The following is a 12869-nucleotide window of genomic DNA, read 5'->3' on the forward strand; positions in this document are numbered from 1 at the left end:
ATTCTCTGAAATTTTTGGTCTGTAGTGAGATTTTCGTTTTTCATTTTTGTCTTACATTCTCTTCTCCTTCTAGAATTCCTATTAAATAAGTGTCTAATAGAATACTTGAGAATGTCCCATGGGTCTTGGTGCTCAATTTGTTTTTGTCATTATTTTTTTCTCACTTTGATTCATTTTGCAAATTATATTGCTTTATCTTATAGGCTTATATGCTCTGTTACCATATGACTTTAATTCTAGATTTTTATTTGACCCTATCTTATGGTACCTATCTCTGTTGAAATGTCACATCTATTCATGCATGTTATTCACCTCTTCCACTAGAACTTTCAACATATCCATCATAGTTAATCTAATTCCCTGACTCACAGTTTCAACACATGGTTAATCTTTTTGTCAGGTTCTTTTGACTCTCTCGTGGTGGAATATTTTCATTTGTTTTTGTGTATGTTTCATAATTTTTTTATTGAACACCAAAATCAAGTGAACAGTAAAGACTGAAATAAATACTATTTATTTTTCTAAAGAGTTACAATTAAAGAATAAAATATTTTCTGCTCCACTTTCAACTTTAGTCCTCTGTGACTTATTGATCCTCAGAGAGGGTCTCACCATGTTCCAGCACCTCTCCCAGAGACAGACTGCTGTTGTCTGTTACCTGGTGCTTGGTAAGGTGCAGGGTGACTCCTTTGTTTTCCTGATATAGCTTCAGACTTATGCAGGTCCTATATCCCTGGGTCTCAATTGAGGGTTTTCTATGTACCTGCCTTGCCCCTAAGATTAAAAGATTTCTAATTGAGTTCCCCTTTCTCCACATCCTCACCATTTGTTGTTTCCTGCCTTGTTAATTTTAGCATTAAGGAGGGCACATGATGTAATGAGCCCTGGGTATTATATGCAACTGATGAAACCCTGAACTCTACCTCTGAAATTAATAATTCACCACTATATGCTAATTAACTTAATTTAAATAAAATAGAACTTAAGAAAAGAAAATAAATAAAATGAAATTACATTTTTTAAAAAAGATTTCTAATTGTCTGGGCCCAAGATGGTTTCTTCTTTCTCTTCTCTCTTCATCTTTCTATTCTCTTCTTTAACTAGTAATGTCTTCATTGGTGATCTGAGACAACAAGGTCTAACTGATCCTCCTTAGTCACCAAAGACTTTGTTCCTTAAGGTCAAGGCTGTCACACTGACTGCTTCCTGCCTCTCCCACAGCAGGAGCTGATTCCTTTCTCCTGGTCGGCTCATCAAAGGAAGCTTTCTCCAATCCCACCCTTGTGAGCAGCTGGTGCAGGGCCATAGAGAAAAATCTGTAAACCACTATTAAACACTCTGTATCTTTGACTCCAGGGAATTCTATACTCTCATGCTATTCTAGACTTGGCCATCAGTAATTCACTAAAAAGTTTAGCTGAATTTTGTTATCCACTTGTGTCACAATTAATGTCTTTTTTTTCCAAACTCTGTCATTAAGTGACATGTTCTATCTCTACTTAGATTTCAGCCTAGTTGTTTGCCCTGCAAACTTTGTCGTTTGATGGATTTAAGAAAAATCATGAACTTGTAGATTATTATCAACCTTCTCTTGTAGTTAGAGTTAAGGTGATACTTTTTCTTAGTTTTATAAATCCTAGCTGGAAACCAGAAATAAGTAATTTGAAAACAAACAAAAAATCTGGGTACCTGGTTATTTCTCATCAACTTTGGGTTTTTTTAATTTAAAAAAATTGAGTCTTAAAATGATGTTATTTTTATCCAGACATTTTCATTTGATTTTACAGGTCCCTGGAAACACTATCTTTTCATAGTACCTCAATATTTTTCTGGAATTGAGACCTTCTGGCTCATTCAGATGACATGAAGCTAAGCTGCATTTTACACAAGATGTTATTTACTTGTGCAGTCCATGGGGATGAAACCTAAGGCACAAGATATTTTGGAGAAATGTTACCATTGCCAAACCATAAAACTCAACTTTTGTCCTCCTACCTCAGGGTAAAATAGTCACAAATGCTAGGTTCATTCTTCTAGATCTCTGAGTTCTACCATTTCCTGTGTCTTGACTGGGTACTTTTCATCATCCTATTGTTTACCAATCTCAGTAATACATCAGTGCCTGAAACTTTTTTTTTTTTTAATTCCAGCTGGATGTCCTTAAACAAAGTCTTGCTTTAACTCCATTGGTCTTTCATTAATATCTGTATGGGTTTCAGATGACTTAAGTAGTATAAATTTGAACCTCAGTCCTATTAGAGAGTCAGTTTGTTACTTTGAATTTCCAGGAATTCTTCTTCCGTCACATAATGAATGTCAAAGCATTTTATTTTTCTCACCAGTCCCCTGTGCAACCTTACTTTTTTACTTTTTTTTTTTAGTTCATATTATCACTGACACTGTAGCATGTGTTCTCCTTTACCACCCCCCCACCTCTTGTATATTTTTAAGAGTTTTTTCTTCTGCCCCATCTTCTCACTTATAAAATGAAAACCCCAAGTTCCCAGTTTTAGCAGATTCTTTCAGGATAGGCACCAGATTTACATTTACATTCTTACTTCTTTGATTTGGTGCTTTAGATTCATGTTTGATCTCCATGGCATATTAATATAATAGGCTAAATTTAAAAGAAGTTTACAGTTAACATTCATGTACCCACTGTCTATATCATACCAATTAACAATTTGCTAGGCTTGTTTTGTCATATATCTAATCATTTCACCATCCATCAGACCTCTTATTTTTCACTGTAGTATTCCAGCTGTTCTCTCTTTAAATCTCAGGCTGAATTCGTCGGTTTTCAGGATGATTTGAAAGCTATCTAGGTAATTTGGTGGGGACAGGTGACTTGGGGACCCTACTCTTCTGCCATCTTGTCCCTTCCTTAGACCTCTTATTTTTAATTTAAAACTTAACTGTTGACATTTCTATTGAAATATCATAAATATGTTGACATATTTATTCCTTAAATATATCAGCATACATACCATTAAATAAAGTTCAATATTTGTTTATAGTTTTATTTTAATTATAAAGTTTACATACAATAAATTTCACAAATTTTAACTGTATATTCATTGAATTTTAACAAATGCATGTATCTATGCAATGCATTGTTATCAAAATACAAACAAACATCTGCATAGAAAGGATTTTCATTCTTCTTTGCAGTCAATACTTGCCTCCATCTCCACCTCCAAAGTCAATCACTTTTTCTTCTTTTTTTCTTTCAAAATAGACTATATTTGTTCTGAAATATCATAAAGTGGATTTTTTATTATATTTGGTCTTTTGTATAAAGTTTCTTTTATTCAGTATGTTATTGAGATTTATCCATGCTGTTGCATGTATTGGGAATTTGTTTTATTTTATTGCTGAGTAGTTTTCTATTTTATGAATCTACTACTATATGTTTATCCAGTCTCATGTTGAGGTGGACCAGGACTTTTTTAAATATAGTTTTGGATATTATAACTAAAGCTACTATAAACATTCATATACACATCTTTTGGAGAAACAATTTTCAATTTTTAGGTAAGCTCCCAAGGTTGGTATAACTAGGAAATAGAATAGGGTATTTTTAATTTTATAATAGTCTGCAAGAGCTTTTAAGTAGTTACATATACTGTATTCTCACCATAAGAATATGCTTTATATCTTCACCAATATTTAGTATTAAAAGTATTTTCAATTTCAGTCATTTTGATAATCGTATAGCAATATCTCAGGTGCACCCTGACATCGGCATCTCTTCCAAGGCCATGAGTATCATGAACTCATTTGTGAACGGTGTGTTTGAATGGCTGGCTGGCGAGGCTGCCCTGCTGGCCCAGTACTCAGGCCGGACCACACTGACATCTGGGGAGGTCCAGACAGCGGTGCATCTGCTGCTGCCCAGAGAGCTGGCCAAGCATGCTATATCTGAGGGCACCAAGGCCATCACCAAGTACACTAGCTCCAAGTGACCCAGTGCCTTCCATTAATAAAGAGTGAGCTGCTCCTCCTCCCCACCCCCAAAAATTATAATTTTTACTTTTCTGATGACTAATGATACTTATCAGTTTTTCATGTGCTTAATGGCCATTTGCATGTAAAGTGTTCAATTCTACTGCTCATTTATTTTTTACTAGATTGTTTGTCATTTTATCATTGAGTCGTAGGAGTTCATTTAAAATCCTGGACACTGGTCCTTTCTCAGATATGTCTTTATGAATCCTATCCTTTTGACACCTAGCTGTGTATTTAACTGGCTTTAAATATGGATTTTTAGTATTTTTGTAGTGAGAAATTTTATTGAGTTATTTCATTTTTTATATTACTTGATATTAGAAGGGAAACTTTATGTTATCCAATCTGCCAGTAGGTGCAATAGATTTCTGTTAGCTATAGAAGTATAGAGTTTGGGAGAATAAATTACTGTATAATGCCTGCCTCAGTGGTATACACAAGAGGTGAAATCAAATGCCTCAATGCTGAACAATATGAAGATGGATATAATTTAGCTCACATATATTAAACATATGTGACCAGCACTATTTTAACAAGAATAAGAAAATATCTTTATCTTTGAAAAATATAGTCTAGATAGATAATATGATTAAACAGCAAAAATGTACAAAACCATAAGTACCATAAGTCAACAAATAAATATACAATTGTGTCTGTTAGATATAACTACGGCCATTATTTACAGTAGTTAAAGATCACTGAAAGCTAATATAGGCATAACCAGCATCACAAAATTAAAATGGACCCTAAAGAACAATCTACATATAAAAAATAGTATTTGAGTAAATTCACAGAGGTGGGGAGAGTCATGAAATGTTCATAGTATATTACATTGGGACAGTAAAAAATAAAGTTAGAGCAGTCAGGAAATACTATGTTATCAAGATCTTTGCAAGTCAATCCAAAGTACAAGAAGGCACTGCAATAGGTGAGAAACAATCAACATAAGGTCTATATATCTATATACGATGGGATTTGGGGGTCTTGCTAACAGGATGATAGTGCTATTTTAAGCAGATTAATTGGGCAATACTGCAGGTAGCAAAAAATATGTAACAGAGGCTCAAAGGAAGTGGCACTGATTCAAACTTACTAGGAAAGAAGTCTTAGCCATGATTAAGGCTTGGGAAGGGAGAAATGCATGGTAACAAAGATTGTTCAAAGGAAAAGAATAACCAAGGTATTTAGTGACTAACTGGAAAAATGTATGAGTGATGGTAAGTAGTCTTATCAGACTATTTAAGAATCCCTAAAGTGGCTACAATAAAGTCTTAAATTTTAAACTGATTAAACAAATTATCCAGTCTATGGAGACAGATGTAAACTATACAAAATCACATGGGTATGCAAATGTGACTCAGCTCACAACTGCTTATTTTCCACAGAAAATGATTATTGAGAGTGCTATTCTGAAGAACTTAATCTGTTAATCTGAAAATGGACATATCCTATAGAGACATCTTTTGCTTTTCTTATTAGTTATGTTTCTTCTTCTTCTTCTTCTTCTTCTTCTTCTTCTTCTTCTTCTTCTTCTTCTCCTTCTCCTTCTCCTTCTTCTTCTTCTTCTTCTTCTTTTTACTGCTATTGTCAATTCTCCAGGTTATCTAACACCTGCTGTGCTCCTTGAAAGTTATTTTTCTGTTTAGCATTTCTTTTTTTAATATATGAATATCTGGTAAATTTTTATTTTAGAAATCCTCTATTCTAACTTTACATTATTCTGTGTTATCAGACAGTGATATATTAGCATCAGGAAACAATTAGTTCTGATGAATCTTTAATATTTGAGTGATAATCAACTCAATCAACCCAGGATTTACTGAGTACCTATTTTTTGTTCAATACTCTGATGAGCCCCTGGGGAGGAGAAACATATATGATTTCATTGTTTCTGGTTGGGAAAAACAAGAACAAAACCAACCAAAACACTGAAACCAAACAGACTGAAAAAGACAGGTAGTGTATCATTAAAAAATTTATTGTACGGTTTTACAGAAAGAAATAAATGAGGGCTGAAGAAAAGAGAAAATGTGTCATAGAAGAGATAGAACTGAACAAAAGATAGGCTCTAGGAAGCTAGAAATTAAATTATACATATTTATAACCAAGGGAAATATAAACTAGGTCATCTGGGGACAGTATTGCAATTTAGTCCCGTGGCATTCTTCGCTTTCTTTATTATTATTAATATAATCTTTATCAAATTCCTTTAGTTAAATTAGAGGCTTAAAATATTTGTGATCTTCCAGGCTATTAACAAGGACTTCATTTCTTAAGAGTGGGATGTGCTATTTTATACATATGTTTCCTAGATCAAAGTTGGGGTTGTCTGAAATTTTCTGCTGCTGAAAAATATCTCATAACCTTTTTACTACCTTTTTCATTGGCTTTATTTGGGGGCAATTAGGAAGGAAATATTTGGGGAACTAAATCTAAGCCATAAAGTTTTCTTTCTCACACTTCTAATAAAATTTATCTCATTAAATGTTTACCATTTTAATACAAAATAACAATTTCCCATTTTATTAGGATTTTTTCCTATAAGAAAAATAAATAGATGAATCTCACAAGTATAGGATACAAACTTATTTTTATATTGATAAATCGATTTGTCCTTGTCTCATACAAGTAGTGCTGTAAACACAGGGTAAATAATCAAGTATTTGTTTAAGTAAGGTAATTACTTATAATAAGGTAATTTTCTATGGCAATTTCTTCACCCAGCCAGTACTTTACCCTATATATATATCATAGTATATTTAAGTAGAAGGGATTAAATTGTCTTAAAATAGATTGTTATTAATTGTTGGGCAACCAAAGAAAAATGTGGGGTACTTCTATACTTCAGTGTTCCGTGTAAATCCTATGATTTCTGGTATTCAGAATTTTAAGAAGTAAATTTAAGACTCAGAACTTTTACAGAAGAAAATTAAGAGTAGATAGAGTCCATTCTGCAACACACTGTCTTTCTCACTAATGATTTTATAAAGGTGTCATTTTAGAGCAATCCTAGAACTTGAGGCTATAATTAAAGACAGACATCCATCCATCCTATACAGAATGATATGCTCATTGCCTATTCACTGGGATCTGTTTCACTATGATTTCAAAATGGCACATTGTAAATATGTGGAACAAAATATCTACTGAGCCATCTGCTTCTAAAACATGGAAAATGGAAGTCATGTGGACTTTATAAGCATCCACACTGAATCAGTCACTCAATTCTACTGATTACATATCTTAAGTACCTCAAATGTATTCTCTTTGAAATTATACCCCCATTACAGTCTTGGTTCAACCTTAAATCATCTTTTTTCACAGACTATAGACATAAGCAAATTGTCCTAAAATTAGCAGGGTTTAATGTTATGCTGGCAACAGAGGGAATAGATGTTAGAACAAGTCTCTAGACATAGACATAGGATTGTCTCTCTCTACATACACACATGCACACACAGGTACATGCTTATCTGTGTGTACATATATAAAAATCTAAATAAATATGTGTGAATTTTTACTAATAGAATTTACCAGTTTCCTAATTCAGGGATAATCAGGATCCTTTTCTTTATTTGTGCTTATCCTGCTTTCCCTCTCTAATCCTTTGTACCTATTTCTCCTTTCTATTCTGGACCAAACTGCTCTATGGTAATACCAGAAATGATATGCTAATTGTAAAGACTCTCTGAAATTGCTTCATATCTATTCCTTATAATATGAAGACTTTATACCTTGAATATAGTTTTTGATCAACTGTATTTTATGGCTTGAGCTGTTCTTTTCCTATTTTGCTATTTCACTAGTGGCAAGTTAAAATCTCAAGATATGCAAAATTCACCTTAGATTCAAATGTGTTCTGTAAAATCCTTTCAGTCTTTAAATAACTTTTTCAAATATCTTTTGTTCTGCAAGTTAAATGAAAAGAATATTAAAGACCTTGAATTTAGGGGAAGAAATTGTCCTTCAGGCTGAGTATTGCTGGCAAAAATCTTGCCACCATTCTTAAGAAGGTTTTATTTTGGGGGGTTTTGTTTCTTTTTTTTTTTTTTTTTTTCATTTTTTCTTTCCTAATATTAAGCTCCACATGCCTGTTCCCTGTCCTCAAAACTCATATTTTCCATCATGAGGTAAGAAGTAATAAATTACTTAAAGATCCTTTAACATCTTAATATTCCACAGTTCTAAAGCTAAGTTCTTTGCAGTAGAGTTAAAGGCTTAAGTTATTGTTAATTTTGATCTAATATAAATTGCATTGGGTAATAATCTGAGTAATCAGTCTTCCAATTTTTTCATGTTGTCTCCTTTCCTCTAATTACAAATAGTATTTTTGTAACTAAAATCCTGTATTTTGGTTATTTATAGGTGACAACAGGTAAATATATCTGCTCTTAAAAAGCGCCAAGCAAATGACAATCCCTGATACTCCGATGACCCAAGTAAAATGAAGATGCACATGTGCTTGTCCATTTTTGTCCATTTTTTCAAGTCCTTTTCTCAAAACATCCCCTCTCTCACTGGTAAATATGACCACATTGGAGTGATTATGGATGTACTGCTTTTACTTTGATTAGATGTTTTTCTACCATGTACATACCTCCTATGGAAGTTTTTTATTAACTGTTTTTAGTATCCTTTCATCGATTTATTAAGATATCAGTATTTAAATACCTGGACATTTTAGACAACAGTCTAAAAACCTAAAGGAACTGAAGAAGGCAACACAATTTTCCAGCTGACTGAATGGGAGTTTCAGTCTTTTATTTGATTCCACAGATATTTGCTGAACAATAGTGTCAGTCACATTGGAATGCTAAAATAGACCTCAGTCTCAAAGGTCCATTTTTCTGTAGCTGCAGTATTAAAAATGAAAAGCAGTCACAGGAAATAGAGGTAGGAAATAATTTTAACCTAGTATCTCATGTTTCACATTTGTCTAAAATTTAATTTATCGGGGTAGAAGGTTGATAGAAAGAGGGAAAAAGGACCAAGTATATAGAAATGCAAATTAAGCAGGAATCAATACTTATGAATTTTAAAAAATGTTAGCAACTATTTATCAAATCATCACATTATTATACAATAGAAGGACTTTATATTTATATGAATATATGATATATACACAAAATATGTAATACCTGTTAAACTATATTTTTTTTTTTATTTTTTATTTTTTTTTAATTTTTTATTTATTTATGATAGTCACAGAGAGAGAGAGAGAGGGGCAGAGACACAGGCAGAGGGAGAAGCAGGCTCCATGCACCGGGAGCCCGACGTGGGATTCGATCCCGGGTCTCCAGGATCGCGCCCTGGGCCAAAGGCAGACGCTAAACCGCTGCGCCACCCAGGGATCCCCTATATTTTTAATATGCAGAAAATGTTCATATGATCCTAATTCCTGTGCTGCCTAATAAATTAGGAAGGCTGAAGAACTGCTAGACCCCAAAAAGGTGCTAGAACACTAAAACATGAGGGATAGTAAGAGGTACAGAGGCAGAAAGAGACATTAGAAGAATTATACGTAGCTCAAAATACAGAATAATATGTAGAACTGTAAGAGATAAAGAGGAACATTAAACAGGACTCAAATACCAATGATCAGAAAACTTGATCTTGATCCAGAAAACAATGGAAAATATTTTAAAGCATTTATTTATTTTTCTTTTAAAGCATTTAAACACCATAAACATAATCAGATTTGTGTTCTGAATGGTCAGGAAAAAGAATGGATTTGAAGAATAGACCTAGAGGAAGGTGTTATCATTCAGTAAAGAGCAGATGATGCCCTGAACTCTGACAGTGAGAATACAGTTCTGTGTTAAACAGCTCACCATGGAATGAAACAACTACCTTTCTGGCAGAATTTTAGTCTAAGTGGCAGAAAGGCTTTCATCATGTTGTGGAAATAACTGTTATCCATAGGAAATGGAAAGACAGGGTCTTCTGGAATGAGTCTGCTAATGTCTACTTTGACTGGATCTTTTTAAAATTTCTTAAGCAAAATAGCAGACCACATGGATTGATTCCACATCTGCCATGTTGTTTTAGTTTTCAATCTTTGGAAAACTTACTTAATCCCTCTATGTATCAATATTCTTATTTGTAAAATAGAAATAACAACAGTTTCTATTATGTGTTAATAAATATTTTAACAACTGGCCTAGGGGGAAGGGACAGCTGGTAAATGTTTACCAACTGGCTCCCTGAAGTGGAGAGAAAAGCCATACTTCATTGTATTTATTGAATCCCATGGTATAAATTATTCCACTATAGCCATTTTCAAAATACTTCAACTTGATGTCAATCAACTTACAGACATGGAACAATTTTATTTTTCCAGTAACTTCTACCAACTTTGATCTGTTATCTATCCCTCACTCTTTTCTGCTGAATGGTAGTCATCTTTAGTGGCAGCTCAATCTGATTCCATACTTTTTTGTCCGTCACTTTCAGTAATTAAAAGTGCCATTCTAGTTTTTAAGACTCAGTCTTCTTCATTTTAAAACTTAATTATCACTTTGTTTAACCCCAATCTATCCCATTATTTTCCGGAAGCACATAAAATTCATATAACTTTGCCTTGTTTCTTCTGTACTTCTTGTCTCACCTTTTTTATATGTTCTCAGTTCTTTTCTCTATGTCCTGGAAAAGTCCAGCACATTAGCTCAGTAACTTTCATATATGGGAGATAGCTACCCACTGGTCCTTGAGCTAAAACAGAAAAGAGGATAGTTGACCATTCCCAATTTTGTAAAAATAGTCTATCTCTTCCAAAAACAAGGGGAAGTGATGCTAGGATCATGAAGACATAAGTCATTCCTTTAGTCTTTCTCCTTCAATTTACAACTATATGGCCATCGATAGCTTAAAAAAAGCACATCTGCACAGCATACCAGGACACACAAGAGATCTATCCAATCGTGTACCCAAAAGTGAGTGGTCTGGACTGTGGAGAAGTGTGTAGAGCAAGGGGGAGTGGCAGCAGAGCTGGTAGCAGCAGAGGCAGTGCTAGTAGAGAAGACAGCCGAATACCCAGCAATATAACAGTGCAACCTTTCTTACAAGTAGATAGAGGGTGAAGGCAATGCATGGGGGTTTGTCTGGCCCACATTCTGCAGCTAGAAGGACCCATTGCTCTTTCTGAGACTGTATTATAGGAAAGGAAAGGAAAGTAGGCAAAGAGAACTGAAAAAAAAAATGTCTCCTGCTATCTGCCCAGGGATTTTAGTGAGAGGACCATCTATGGACTTCTAGGACCCCGCCCCAATAAGATCTGCTTATAAGGCATGGACACACCCAAAGCTCCAAGTGTTTAGTATATATCTTCTTCCACTCTACTGTCACCTATCCCCCAAACCCCCAGCAGCTTTTTTAATGCACATGCTCTCCAACCTTAGCAAGAGTCAACTGAGAAGAGAAACCAAAAACTAATAGTAGTGCCACCTTCTGGGAAACAAAAGGAAGGCTCGTAATTATCAACCTGTTGAACTGTTAGAATCAAACCTTGCCTACCTGAAAAAGTTGTCACTGCTTCAAATACAGTGGCAGAGGCACCGTTCATCAAACATAAGAAATCATGGTAAGACAGTATCACAAGAAAGTGACAATTTTCCAGGAACCAAACTCAAAGACACTGAATATTGCTACCTAACTGATAAAAATTTCAAAGTAGCTGTTATAAAGAAATTCAACAAGCTATAAGAAAGCTCACAAGAGCAATACAATCAATGATCTCAAAATAAAATTAACAAACAGAAGAAGTACTTTACCAAAGATATTAAAATTAAAAAAAGAACCAAACAAATTCTGGAGCTGAAGAACTCAATAAATAAGATGACGAATGCATTAAAATGCATTAGAAATAGAGGAGATTAGATAGAAGAGAGAATTAGCAAATTGGAAGATAAGAATCTAGAAACATGTGCACTGCATGGAGAAAAAAAAGAACCTAGAAATAATTTAACTGGAGACAGAACTCAGATTTCTAAAAAGTGATGAAATGCTACAATAGCTTTCAGACATCATTTGAAAAGCCAACATAAGAATAGTGGGTATTTCAGAAAGAGAAAAGAGGGAGAAGGGGGCAAAGTTTATTTGTAGAAATAATAGCTGAGAACTTCCTGAGCCTGGAAAATGAACTAGACACAAAAGTCCACAAAGCTTAAAGACAGCATATTATCTCAATGTAAAAGACTGTCTCCAGGACACATTCTATTAAAACTGCCAAAAGTTAAAGAAAGACTCTTAAAGGCAGCCATAGGGGAAAAATAACATAGCTACTACAATTCAGTAACAAAATTGCAGCATAAAAAGAGATAATATGTGATATTAAAAATATAAAAAGAGGAAGAGTAAAAGAATGGTAGATAAAGACAAATTGCTATCAGAGAAAGAATAATTTTGAGCTATGAAATGTTTATGAACCCCACTGTAGCTGCAAAGTAAAAATCTAGAGGAGAGACATGAAAGACATGAAACATAGAAAAGGAGCAAATCACCATGGAAAGCCACTAACTTAGAAAGGTAGAAAGAAGCAAAAGGCAAAAGAAACAATGGAGAGACAAAAAAAAAACAGAAGGCAAAAGATAAAATGGCAACAGTAAATCCTTACATTCCACTAATCACCCTCAATTACAATGGATGAAATTCAAAAATGAAAAGGCAGAGAGTGGCTAGAAATATTAAAAAAAAAAAAAGACTCACTGGATCTGCAGGAGACACAACTGTAAAGGCACACCAAGGGGCAGCGCCTTAAGCAATAAGCAGGTCATGTGGGGGTCATACGGGAGGTGGCGGGTGTAGCACAAAATGGAATCAGTCCTGCTCTGCTTGTCCAGGGGTAGGGGATTTTTGTTAAATTT

The 12869-nt window shown here is 34.1% G+C and overlaps 1 protein-coding gene across 13 annotated transcripts in view; it reads right to left on the bottom strand.

Moving 5' to 3' along the window:
• The window catches only part of LOC144316026 (uncharacterized), a 524958-nt gene that overhangs the window by 233587 nt on the left and 278502 nt on the right, over window positions 1-12869 (bottom strand). Inside the window, exon 4 of one of the 13 annotated variants that reach the window (XR_013381822.1) lies at window positions 3074-3250. The exons of the other annotated variants lie outside the window; for them this stretch is intronic. The gene's annotated coding sequence lies outside the window, so the exon portion shown is untranslated. Of the gene's footprint in view, window positions 1-3073; window positions 3251-12869 lie in introns of those variants that run through there. 13 annotated transcript variants of the gene reach the window in all.

Source organism: Canis aureus, chromosome 1 (genome assembly GCF_053574225.1).
Source record: "Canis aureus isolate CA01 chromosome 1, VMU_Caureus_v.1.0, whole genome shotgun sequence".
In the NCBI taxonomy this organism is placed as follows: domain Eukaryota; kingdom Metazoa; phylum Chordata; class Mammalia; order Carnivora; family Canidae; genus Canis; species Canis aureus.